We start from the raw sequence: 12,686 nt of genomic DNA, 5'->3' as shown, positions 1-12,686 counted from the left end.
TCGAGATCCTAAAGAAGAGGGGTGGCTCGATAGTCGAGGGAGATTAGAAGCGAGGAGAAACCTTGCCAACGATAGAGATAGAAGGATAGTAAAGAGGGAGGAGGGAGGAGTCTAGAGAGAAGATAAGAGGCAAAAAATCAAGAATCCAATTCCATTATGAAGTTGGTTGCCATCCACATATTTATAGAGGCTAGCCAACAAGTCCTAAAACAATATGAAATCCTAATACTAGAGGATTCCCGTCGATCTCATTCGAACGCGCTCGATCGCGTTCGAACGCACTCAAAAAGCCCCTTCTCTAGATTTGCGAACGCGACACAGGCGTTCACAAGTCGTTCAAACACGGGCGTTCACAAGGCGTTCACAGGGCATTCACAAGCGTTCACAAGGTGTTCACAAGGGTTCACAAGCGTTTGAATGCAACTCCACCTGCGTTCGAACGCAATCTATAAGAATTTTATTTTAATGAAAATAAACACCTAATGCAATAAGAAAAGATCCTAATTAAGTGTATCAGAACGCCTGTATCAGTTAGCATCGACAGAGAACGCAAAATGTGCTTTCAAACGCGGTTTGGCGCGTTCGAACGCTCGCGTGCGAACGCCTGCATCAGTTCGTATCCAGAGAGAACGTATTTTGTGTGTTCGAACACGGTCGACCTCGACCGCGTTCGTATGCGATCGACGAGAGTCCACTATTATTAGGGTTAATAATTGTTATTTTGGCTTGCTGGTTAGCCTTTTAAAAGGTGTGGATGGCAAAATCATTATGATGAATGAAACTTGATTTCTATTTTCCTTTATCCTCTCTCTAGTCTATCTATCCTAATCTCCCTCATCTCTCTTCACCAACCATCCATCTCCACTATTGGCAAGGTCTCATCTCTCTTCTAATCTCTCTCGTCTGTCGAGTCCTCCCTCCTCCTTGAGATCTCGGCCACTTCTCCCCCTTCATCTTTATCCCTTAAACTACATCAACCATCCACCATCATCTCCATTATTATCCATAACCAACCCTATCATCACCTCCACCCGTCACCACTACCATCACTCTCACTCTAGCGTATTTTCGTCCCAGTTGTAGTCCGAATCTGTGAATGGAGTAAATATGAAAAACATAGATCAAGATGTTATAGATCGGCTACTCTTAGTTTCGTAATTTTCTAACTATAGGAGAATATCTTTTAAATATTTTCCCTCAGTTGCGCGGACTGCTTTTCTGCAACCGATCTAGATATCGAAAGGAACATTCTATACATATCATTGGTATCAGAGCCTAGCGAACCTCGGACCTTCATTAATGGTGGAGACAAAGAAGATGACATCATCAAAGAGATCAATGGAGGGCACACCGACAAGGGAAGACTCAACCCATGAAAACCCTAACCGAGAGGTCGATTCCCTTGGTGCGGCCACAATAGGACTGAGTCAACCAATGTCCATGGGTGTGAACAAGGGCTTGGCAAATGAAATTAGTGGTATGTTCCAAACATTGCTGCATTGGGTGGACGCAATGCAGAATAAACATAATGCCTTGAAGGAATATGTTATGAACCGATCAGTTTCGTCATCTCCTCGACGAAGATTGGTGCCTCAAGAAGGACCAGCGGTGGAACCACACCGAACCGATGCCCCACAGGTCTAGGTACGACATGCTAATGTCAGTGAGCTTATTTTACCTATTCCTACACATCATCCCCTACCTCTGGTACATAACCCAAGGCCGGCGGTGGTGGAACCCGAGAGGCGCGCGACACTGGTGCGCTTCGTCGATGAAGAAGATTGGCACTTTGATGATGATGTCGACTCCTTTGGAGATGGTGTTGGGCGTGTTTGAGAATTTAGAGAAGGATAGCAACAAGCACAGCGGTTCAGACCTAAACCAAGGATCTTTCACGAGCTTTCGATAATACTATCCGGGGGAGAACCGCATGCTTGGACTTTTCAAAATTTCAAGGCACGAATCCGATGGATTGGGTGTTTCAAGTGGAGCAGTATTTTGATTGTCAAAGGATAGCAGAGGACACAAAGATGACAATGGCAAGCTTTCACCTCCAAGGAACGGTGTTGCATTGGTATTGATCGGCCATTCAAGGTGGATGATTTACTAATTGGGTAGAATTTTGTAGGAGGATTATATGCAGATTTGGGATAGTAGTGTATAAAGATTTTGCTGCCACACTAAGCAAGATGGTCTAAAGGACAACCGTGTTGGAGTACTAAGTAGAATTTGAAAGGGTTAGTAGTCGTTGCAAGCCACCTTAGCCCGAGCCGACATTGATGAGCACATTTATTTCAGAGCTGCGGGAAGAGATCTAGACGGATGTTCGTGCTCTTTGTTCTACCACTCTTGAGGAGGCTTTTGAGAAGGCCTTGAGGATGGAACAAAAGCACAAAGCTTTTAAAATGGCAGCGAAGGCGAGTTGGGGCAACCGAGATGGGCGGTTTGCATTGAGAACGCCGGCTGAAAATTCTATGGGTTCAAAGGCAGCGGCTATTAGTATCGGAGATGACCACCCTTGAGACCCTCTTCCGATGTCAGAGGAGGCACAAGACCTCTGTTCAAACTCTCACACCTACCTAGGTGGAGGAGCGAAGAGTGAAGGGGCTTTGCTTTCGATGCGATGAACGTTTCACCCTCGGTCATCGGTGTTCCAAACCGATCGGGAGTGTGATGCTCATCGACGGTCTCAAGGGGGACGATGAGGTTGTTGGTGATGGAGAGTATACAATGGAGGTACATGGGGAGGACGTGGAGGAAGATATCCAAGCTAAGATATCGATGCATACTTATTTGGATACTTCCGCGCCGAGGACATTGTAAGTGGACGGACTCGTTAGAATGCATTGTGTGCACATCCTTATTGATTTTGGGAGTATACACAACTTTCTAGACGAGAGGTTGGTGAGGAAGATGGGCTTCGACGCTGAACCGACCATGGGGTTTGAGGTTGCTATTGGAGACGGCACGAAGCTTTGGACGGAGAGCTTGTGCCGCCGGGCCAGTATACAAGTGCAAGGACACGACATCATTGTGGACTTGTATCCGTTGGCGCTGCGAGGAGTGGACATTGTGATATATTTAGTTAGGATCTTTTCTTATTGCATTAGTTGTTTATTTTCATTAAAATAAAATTCCTATAGGTTGCATTCGAATGCCTTTGCGAATGCCTACATTAGGTTCACAAATATAGATGACGCAAAAAGTGCATTCGAACGCAGTTAGCCGCGTTCGAACGTTTGCATCGCGTTCGCATATACAAAGAACGTCTTTTGTGCATTCAAATGTGATCAGGCGCATTCAAACACGATTGGCGGGATTGTACTAGGATTAGGGTTAGTTATTGTATTAAGGCTTATTAGCTAGCCTCTATAAAAGTGTGAATAGCAGCCAAATTCATAATGCTATTGGATTATTGATTTCTTGCCTCCTATCTTCTCTCTATTCTCTCTCTCTCCTTCCTTTTCACCAACCTACCACCTCAACCATTGGCAAGGTCTCCTAACTTCTAATCTTTCTCATCTGTCGAGTCCTCCCTCTTTATTGGGATCTCGACCACTTCTTCTCTTTCGTCTTTATCCCTTAACTACATCCACCATCCACCTTCATCTCCATTACCCTTCATAACCCTAACATCCACTCCACCAGTCACCACCACCATCACCCGCGTTATTTCATATTTTTATCCCAATTGTAGTTCGAATCTATAAAGGGCGTAAATACAGAAAGTAGATCAGGGAGTTACGAATATAATCCACTTAGTTTTGTAATTTTCTGACTATAGAAGAATATTTAAAGAATATTTCCTCATGATTGCGCGAACTGATTCCTATATTAAATCCAGATCTTGAAGGAATCATTCCGTAGCCCAACTTTTTGTACCTTAACCCATCAATTTGGTATGAGAGCCAAGCAAATCTCAGACCTCCATTAATGGTGGAAACAAGGAAGATGATATCAACAAGGAGACCAATGGAGAGCACACCAATAAGGGAAGACTCAACCCACGATAATCCTAACCGAGAGGTCGATTCCTTTGGAGTGACCATGGTAGGACTGAGTCAACCAACGTCCATGGGTGTGAATATGGGCTTGGCGGATGAACTTAGGGGCATGTTCCAAACCTTGCTGCATAGAATTGACGCAATGCAAAAGGATCACAATGATTTAAAGGAATATGTCATGAATCGATCGACTTCGTCATCTCCTCGACGAAGATCAGTGCCTCAAGAAGGACCAGCGGTGGGACCAAACCGAACCGATACCCCATAGGTCATAGGTCTAGGTGCGACATGTGAGTGTCAATGATCCTCTTTTACCTATGCCTACACATCTGTAACGCCCTCACCCGGCACGCACGGTACACGCGATAGGACATGCGGGGCCCGTCACGCTTAGATACACTCTTGTGCACATACAATCATGACATCATTAAATACTACCTGCTAACATATCCATGCTCACATAATCCAACACTAAATAAATCATACTATTAACCAAATAAACTTGTTAATATATAAATATCTAAGTCCACAATAATATACACTAGACCACTACATAATCTGGTAGAACCCACACAGGCCACAACAAACCATCAAGATACTACTAAACAATTGATACACTAGTACACTACAATCTGACATGTATTATATAAATCTTCGTCTGATACAATAAAGTATAAATATCAAATAATAATACAACTCGATATCTGGTTAAACTATCTTCTATACTATCTCACGTCTATAGCTCATCTCATCCTCGCTCTAAAATATCTTCTCAAGATATCTCAAGTGGCTATCATGTACCACATATCTAAGGGGGTTAGAAAAGAAATAAAGAGAGTCGTGAGTAAAAGATTCAGTGAATAGACCTTACCCCGAATCAGTGATGCCAAATAGAGAGTAAATCATGTACTGGATAATATGAATCAGAAAGAGCATTATGTTATGAATGAATATATGAATGTATCCTCAATAATACATAAATGAAAAGTAGATAACATGTCATAACTGATAAATTATATAATCCTCGACAATGAATAAACAAATCTCCATTATATACTATCATCATAACTCTCTCTCAAATATGACACATGATGCATGCCGATCATGTCAATGCTATGATATCAAATGCAACAATATATGATGTATATTGACCACTTGATAATCAGGTAATCAGGTGATAATGAAATCATATGCATTTCTCAATATCTCAGTCATCAATATCAGCTCTATATGTCATTATCATACTAGACCACTATGCACAGTCAACACTCGGTATCCGATCTCAACATCATGTCCGAAGGCTCAGAGCATACTCCGCCACCTGCAAGAGTATCACAAATATAACCATACCCCACCACCCGCTAAGGTATCAACATCCATCCAGACCGGGCACCCTTCCTAGCTGATAAAAACCTCATGAGGATAACTCGTCATATATACCCTAGCGAATGGTATGTGTTCGAATGTCTGCTGCGCACACAGACTAACGACCTCGGACATAAGGCCAACAGGATCGCGACCATGTCGAGCGATCAATCATCCACCAAGCGCGTCCTAACCCTCACGCCCACTCGAGTATCCTCACGCTTTTTATCAACTATTATATCAATCATATTTTATGCTTTCCTTCTAAATGACAGATCATATACATATATCCAGTATGGTAACAAGTCACTGTATAATAAGAATTTAGGTGGAATAGAAATCAAGAGAAAAATGATGCAATATAGTTTCCAACTATGTAGTCAACACATGCATACTCATGCTAATCTATTACATGCATACTCATGCTGCAGATCAACTAGACATAAGCTTACAACGGTATAATCATCTCTATTTATCATCATCGTACTCATATTCAAGATCAAACTAATTATATGCATGATAAAAATATGCTTGACTGTAATCATCTCTAGATAAAGTCATATAATTATGCTGGAGGCTAAAACATACATGTACATAATATATAATATAACCTAATTTGAGAAAGGCGTTTAGGGGATAAAACTACTTATTGTCTGATCAGAAGACACGAACCACTTATCTCACATGCCCGTCAATCAAACATCAACTCATCGTCAGGGTCCACATAGTCTCACATAAGAGGGTTCGGGGTCTGAAAATATTTAAGTACCATGAAGTTAGTCGTTTATCTAATTAGAATTAATTCAAGTAAAATATAACTGTTTATTAGGTTTAGAATCACTTCTCTTTTATTTTTTATTACATAACTAGGTCTATATTATAGATACGATTCAAATACTATAATTATATTATTATCATAAAATGCTAGTTATAACATAAGGAGAAAGGTTTGTTTTTATTTATTTATAATATTCTAAATATATAATTATAAAGTAAAAGCTAAATAATTATAAATAAGATATAAGTATAGATAAGATTTATTTTATAATAAATTTATAATTCTTAGTCTATTTTGATTAATAAAAAATTATATATAGTATTTACTTAATTACACCAAATAATAAATAAATAAATAAATTAACAAGACTAAGTATCTTATTCTACACACAATAGTATACAATAAATTGTTAAAATTATTTAAAATTCATAAATCTAACATAAATAAATAAATAACCTATATTTGCGTAATAGTTATAACCTCATTAATCATTAATTATACTAATTAAAATTAATAATCATCATGTCGAAGAATATATATATTATTATGAACATAATAATGTCACCAGTCCTGGGCCGACCCAACACTATTGCAGAAGCAGAAGAAGGAGCTAAGAGAGAAGAAGAATGGCAGAAGAAGGAAGAAAGAAAAGAACAAAGAGAAAGGAGAAAGAAGGAAGAAGAAGAAGAGCAGAGGAAGAAAGGAAGGGAGGGGACCGAGCCGGCGAGGAGGGGCTCGGCCGCTGCTGGGCAGCCAGCGGCCGGCCTCTCGCCGGCGGCTCTATTCCGACGAACCCGAGAGAGATAGAGAGAAAAGGAGAGAGAGAGAGAGAAAGAGATAGAGAGAAAGGAGAGAGGGGAGGAAAGAGGCTCACCGACGTTAGTGGAGGTGGCGGTGGCAGCGATAGTTCGACGGGAGTAGATAGAGAGAGAGAGAGAAAGAGTGTTTGAGAGAGAGAAAGAGAGAAAAGTGAGAGAGAGACCGAAAGAGAGAAAGTGAGAGAAAAATAAAAGGGAAAGAGGCGGTGGGGAGGGAGGCCGCGGCCAGGTTAGTTGGACCGGTGCTTGGGGCGCATGGCGCCCTCCCCATCTGCCACTGCTTGGCACGAGGCTGTCATGCCATGCAATGAAGGTTTTTTTTTTGTAAGATTGGGTTGCTAACATATCAATGCTCACATAATCCAACACTAAATAAATTATACTATCAACCAAATAAACTTGTTAACATATAAATATTCAAGTCCATAATAATATACACTAGATCACTACATAATCTGGCAGAACCCACACAGGCCATAACAAACCATCAAGATACTACTAAACAACTAATACACGAGTACACTAATACACGAACCACGCATCTCACACATCCGTCAGTCAAACATCAATTCATCGATAGGGTCCACGGGGTCTCACATAAGGGGGTTCGGGATCTGAAAATATTTAAGTACCATGAAGTTAGTCGTTTATCTAATTAGAATTAATTCAAATAAAATATAACTGTTTATTAGGTTTAGAATCACTTCTTTTTTATTTTGGATTACATAACTAGGTCTATATTATAGATACGATTCAAATACTATAATTATATTATCATAAAATGCTAGTTATAACACAAGGAGAAAAGTTTGTTTCTTTTTATTTATAATATTCTAAATATATAATTATAAAGTAAAAGCTAAATAATTATAAATAAGATATAAGTATAGATAATATTTATTTTATAATAAATTTATAATTCTTAGTCTATTTTGATTAATTAGAAATTATATATAGTATTTACTAAATTACACCAAATAATAAATAAATTAACAAGACTTAGTATCTTATTCTACACACAATAGTATACAATAAATTGTTAAATTTACTTAAAATTCATAAATCTAATATAAATAAATAAATAAATAAAAGTATTACCTATATTTATGCGTAATAGTTATAACCTCATTAATCCTTAATTATACTAATTAAAATTAATAATCATCATGTTGAAGAATATATATATTATTATGAACATAATTAATGTCTAAATAATTTATCTGCATTAATTAAGGAAGTAATACCTAATTAAATAAATAAACAAACATAAACTAAAGTAGATAATAAAATAATGTCACCAGTGCTGGGCTCGGCCCAACACTGTTGTAGAAGCAGAAGAAGGAGCTAAGAGAGAAGAAGAATAGCAAAAGAAGGAAGAAAGAAAAGAAGAAAGAGAAAGGAGAAAGAATGAAGAAGAAGAAGAGGAGAGGAAGAAAGGAAGGGAAGGGACCGGGCCGGCGGGGAGGGGCTTGGTGGCTGCTGGCCAGCTAGCGGTCGGCCTCTCGTCGGCAGCTCTGTTCCGATGAACCTGAGAGAGATAGAGAGAAAAGGAGAGAGAGAGAGAAAGAGAGAGAGAGAGAGAGGAGGAAAAAGGCTCACCGGTATTAGTGGAGGTGGCGACGGTAGGTCAGCGGGAATAGATAGAGAGAAAGAGAGAAAAGTGAGAGAGAGAGAGACCGATAGAGAGAAAGTGAGAGAGAGAAATAAAAGGGAGAGAGGCATTGGGGAGGGAGGCCGCGGCGACGGCGATGGCGACGGCGGTGGTGGGGCCCACCGCGCTAGCTGGCCCGGCTAGGTTAGCCGGGCTGACGCTTGGGGTGCGTGGCGCCCTCCCCATCTGCCACTGCATGGCACGAGGCTGTCATACCATGCAATGAATATTTATTTTAATTTTTTTTAAGATTGGGTTATTACAACATCATGCCCCACTTTTGTTATAAAACCTAAGACCAGTGGTAGTGGAACCCGAGAGGTGTGCGGCACTGGTGTGCTTTGTCAATAAGGAGGATTGGCACTTTGTGGAAAGAGATCAACATGTGCAAAGGTTCAGACCTGAACCAAGGAGATCAACTACCACATAATACACTTAGTTAGGATCTTTTCTTATTGCATTAGTTATTTATTTTTATTTAAATAAAATTCCCTTAGGTCGCGTTCAAACGTAGGAAGGGTCGTGTTCGAACGCCCTTGCAAAAGCTTGCATTAGGTTCGCAAATATAGCGAATACAAATTATGCATTCGAACGCGGTCGGGTGAGTTCGAACGCCTGCGTTTGAACGCCTGCATCACGTTTGCACATATAGAAAACGTCTTTTTGTGCGTTCGAATGTGATCGGGTGCGTTTGAATGCGATCGACAGGAATCCTCTAGAATTAGGATTACATATTGTTTTAGGACTTGTTGGCTAGCCTCTATAAATATGTGGATGGCAGCCAACTTCATTATGCTATTGGATTATTGATTTTTTGCCTCCTATCTTCTCTCTAGAGAGAAGACTCTCTCCCTCCTCCCTCTTCACCATTCTTCCACCTCTACTAATGACAAGGTTTCTCCTAACTCCTAATCTTGCTCGTCTATCGAGCCACCCCTCTTCGTTGGGATCTCGACCACTTCGTTCCCTTCGTCTATTTCCCTTAATCACATCCACCATCCACCTTCATCTCCATACCCATCCATAACCCTAACATCCACTCCACCCATCACCACCACCATCACCCACGTTATTTCGTGTTTTCATCCCAGTTAAAATTCAAATCTACGAAGGGCATAAATATAGAAGTTGTAGATCAGGAAGTATGGATCTAACCCACTAAGTTTTGTAATTTTCTGACTATCAGAGAATATATGATGACTATTTTTTCACTATTAGGTGGACTAATTCCTATAATACATCCAGATCGTGAAGGAATCGTTGCGTAGCCTATCTTTGGTATGAGAACCCATCAAATTTGGTATCAGAGCTTACCAATTTGGTATCAGAGTAGGTGAACCTCAGACCTCCATTAATGGTTGAAACAAGAAAGATGACATCAAGAAGGAGACCTATGGAGAGCACACCGATAAAAAAGACTCAATCCACGATGGCCCTAACTGTGAGGCCGATTTCTTTGGAGCGACCACTGCAGGACTGAGTCAACCAACGTCCATAAGTGCGAATATGGATGAACTTAGGGGCATGTTCCAAAAATTGCTGTATAGAGTTGACACAATTCAAAAGGATTACAATGAATTCAAGGAATATGTCCTGAACCAATTGGGTTTATCATCTCCTCGACGACGATTGAAATTTCAAGAAAGACCAATGGTGGGACCTCATCGAACCAATACCTGACAGGTCCAGGTGCATTATGTGAGTGTCAATGTTCCCCACTTACCTATGCCTACACACCATCCCCCACCTCCGTTACAAAACCCATAACCGGCGGTGGTGGAACTCGAGAGGCGTGCGACACCGCCGTGCTTCATCGATGAGGAGGATTGGCACTTTGAAGATGAGGTTGATCCCTTTGGAGATGGTGATGGACGTGCTCGAAGATTTAGAGAGGGTGATCAACATACGCAAAAGTTTAGACCTGAACCAAGAATCTTTCGCGAATCTGACAACGCTATTTGGGGGAGAACCGCATGCTTGGACTTTCCAAAATTCCAAAGCAGTGATCCAATGGATTGGGTGTTTCAAGTTGAACAATATTTTGATTATCAAGGTACAATGGAAGATGCAAAGGTCTAGATGGCAAGCTTTTACCTCCAAGTAACGGTATTGCATTAGTATAAATCGGTTATTCATGGTGGTGGATTTACTAGATGAGTTGATTTTTGTAGGAGGATTACACGCAGATTTGGGACAGCGACATATGAAGATTTTGCTACCACATTAAGCAAAATGGTTCATAGAGTACCAAGTTGAGTTTGAAGCCACCTTAGCCCGAATAAATATTGATGAGCACATTTATTTTTGGGTTGCGAGAGGAGATACAAATGGATGTTCGTGCTCTTTGTCCTACTACTCTTGAGGAGGCCTTTGAGAAGGTTGTGAGAATGGAACAAAAGCATAGGGCTCTAAAGATGGCAGCAAAAACCAATTGGAAAAATTGAGATGGGCGATTTGCACCTAGAACACCGGCTAGAAATTCTACAAGTTCAAAAACAGCGGCTGCGAGCAATAGACCTTGACCACCTTTGAGGCCTTCTTCCGATGTTAGAGAAGGCACAAGACTCCCTGTTCGAACTCTCCCACCTACCTAGGTGGAGGAGCGATGAGCGAAGGGCCTTTGCTTTCGATGTAATGAGCGTTTCATCCTTGGTCATCGGTGTTCTAAACCGATCGGGAGTGTGATGATTATCGATGGTCTTAAGGAGGATGATGAGGTTGTCGGTGATGGAGAGTGTCCAGAGGAGATTAATAAGGAGGCCGTTGAGGAGGGCGTGGAGGAAGATGTCCAAGCTGAAATATCGATGCATACATATTTGGGTACTTTCGCGCCGAGGACGTTACGGGTAGACGGACTCGTTAGAAAGCATTGTGTGCACATCCTCATCGATTTAGAGAGTACACACAACTTTCTAAACAAGAGGTCAGTGAAGAGATTGGGTTTGGATGCCAAATCAACCACGGGATTTGACGCTACGATTGGAGATAGCACGAAGCTTAAGGCGGAGAGTTTGTGTCGCCGGGTTAGTATACGGGTGCAAGGACATGACATCATTGTGGATTTATCCTAATTTATCCCACAGTCCTGAAATATATGTGCTCATCAATGTCTGTTCGGGCTAAGGAGTCATAATCCTTCCACCACCACTTATTCACCGGTGCCACCCCATTAACTCCGGTCCACCACCATCCACCATCATCTAGGATCTCGTGCCTCCATCCACGGATCCTAAGATAGACTCCCTGATGTTTGTCCACTAATCAGACAATATCTCAAGATCCCTACATCCGATTCGCTTAAAATTTAATTTGTTGGAAATTTCTTTTCCGGAACTACAACATATCAAAATCTCACATTGATCCGACGGCTGCATCTTTCGAGATCTATTTTCAAAGTTCTGTGTCAGATTCTGTCCAGATCTGAAAATCGGAAGAGATCGAGCCTTACCCTCAAAGGGGAGATCGTATCAAGTTGGTATCAGAGCCACCATTCCTCGGACACGTGCTTCCTATGACGACCATCAGAGCCATGGCTGCATGGCGTGATGAGAAAGAAGAGATTCTCCCAATATAGGAGGGGGAAACGGTCGCGGGGACTTCCACCCATGGAACCGTCGGGCAAATCAGAATATAGAAGAACCTAGTGTTCAACCTGTGTTGGGGTCTCTTTCTGAATATTTTAGTGTATAGCAGGACTGAATTAGAACATTGGCGGCATTTGGAGAATGTGATGAATTTGTTGAAATAAAACCAGCTGAAGATCATAAAAGTCCAAGTGCCTATGGGGAGTACCACAAGTAGAGTATTTATGTCACATCATCTTAGTGGAAGGTGTAGCGGCAAATCCTCAAAAGGTTGCATGCATGACCACTTGGCATATTCCTACTATCATCACCGGATTGCGAGGATTTTTGGGGCTGACCGGATATTATCACTGCTTCATTACTGGGTATGGCAAGATTGCTGCGCCTCTCAATTCTTTGTTGAAGGACACTTTTAAATGGATGGATGAAACCACTACAACCTTTGAAAAACTAAAAATAGCAATAACGACGGCGCCCGTTTTAGTG

The sequence above is a fragment of the Typha angustifolia genome, chromosome 3 (genome assembly GCF_048772165.1).
Source record: "Typha angustifolia cultivar Huaian chromosome 3, ASM4877216v1, whole genome shotgun sequence".
Lineage (NCBI taxonomy): Eukaryota > Viridiplantae > Streptophyta > Magnoliopsida > Poales > Typhaceae > Typha > Typha angustifolia.
This window is presented reverse-complemented; position numbering follows the sequence as displayed.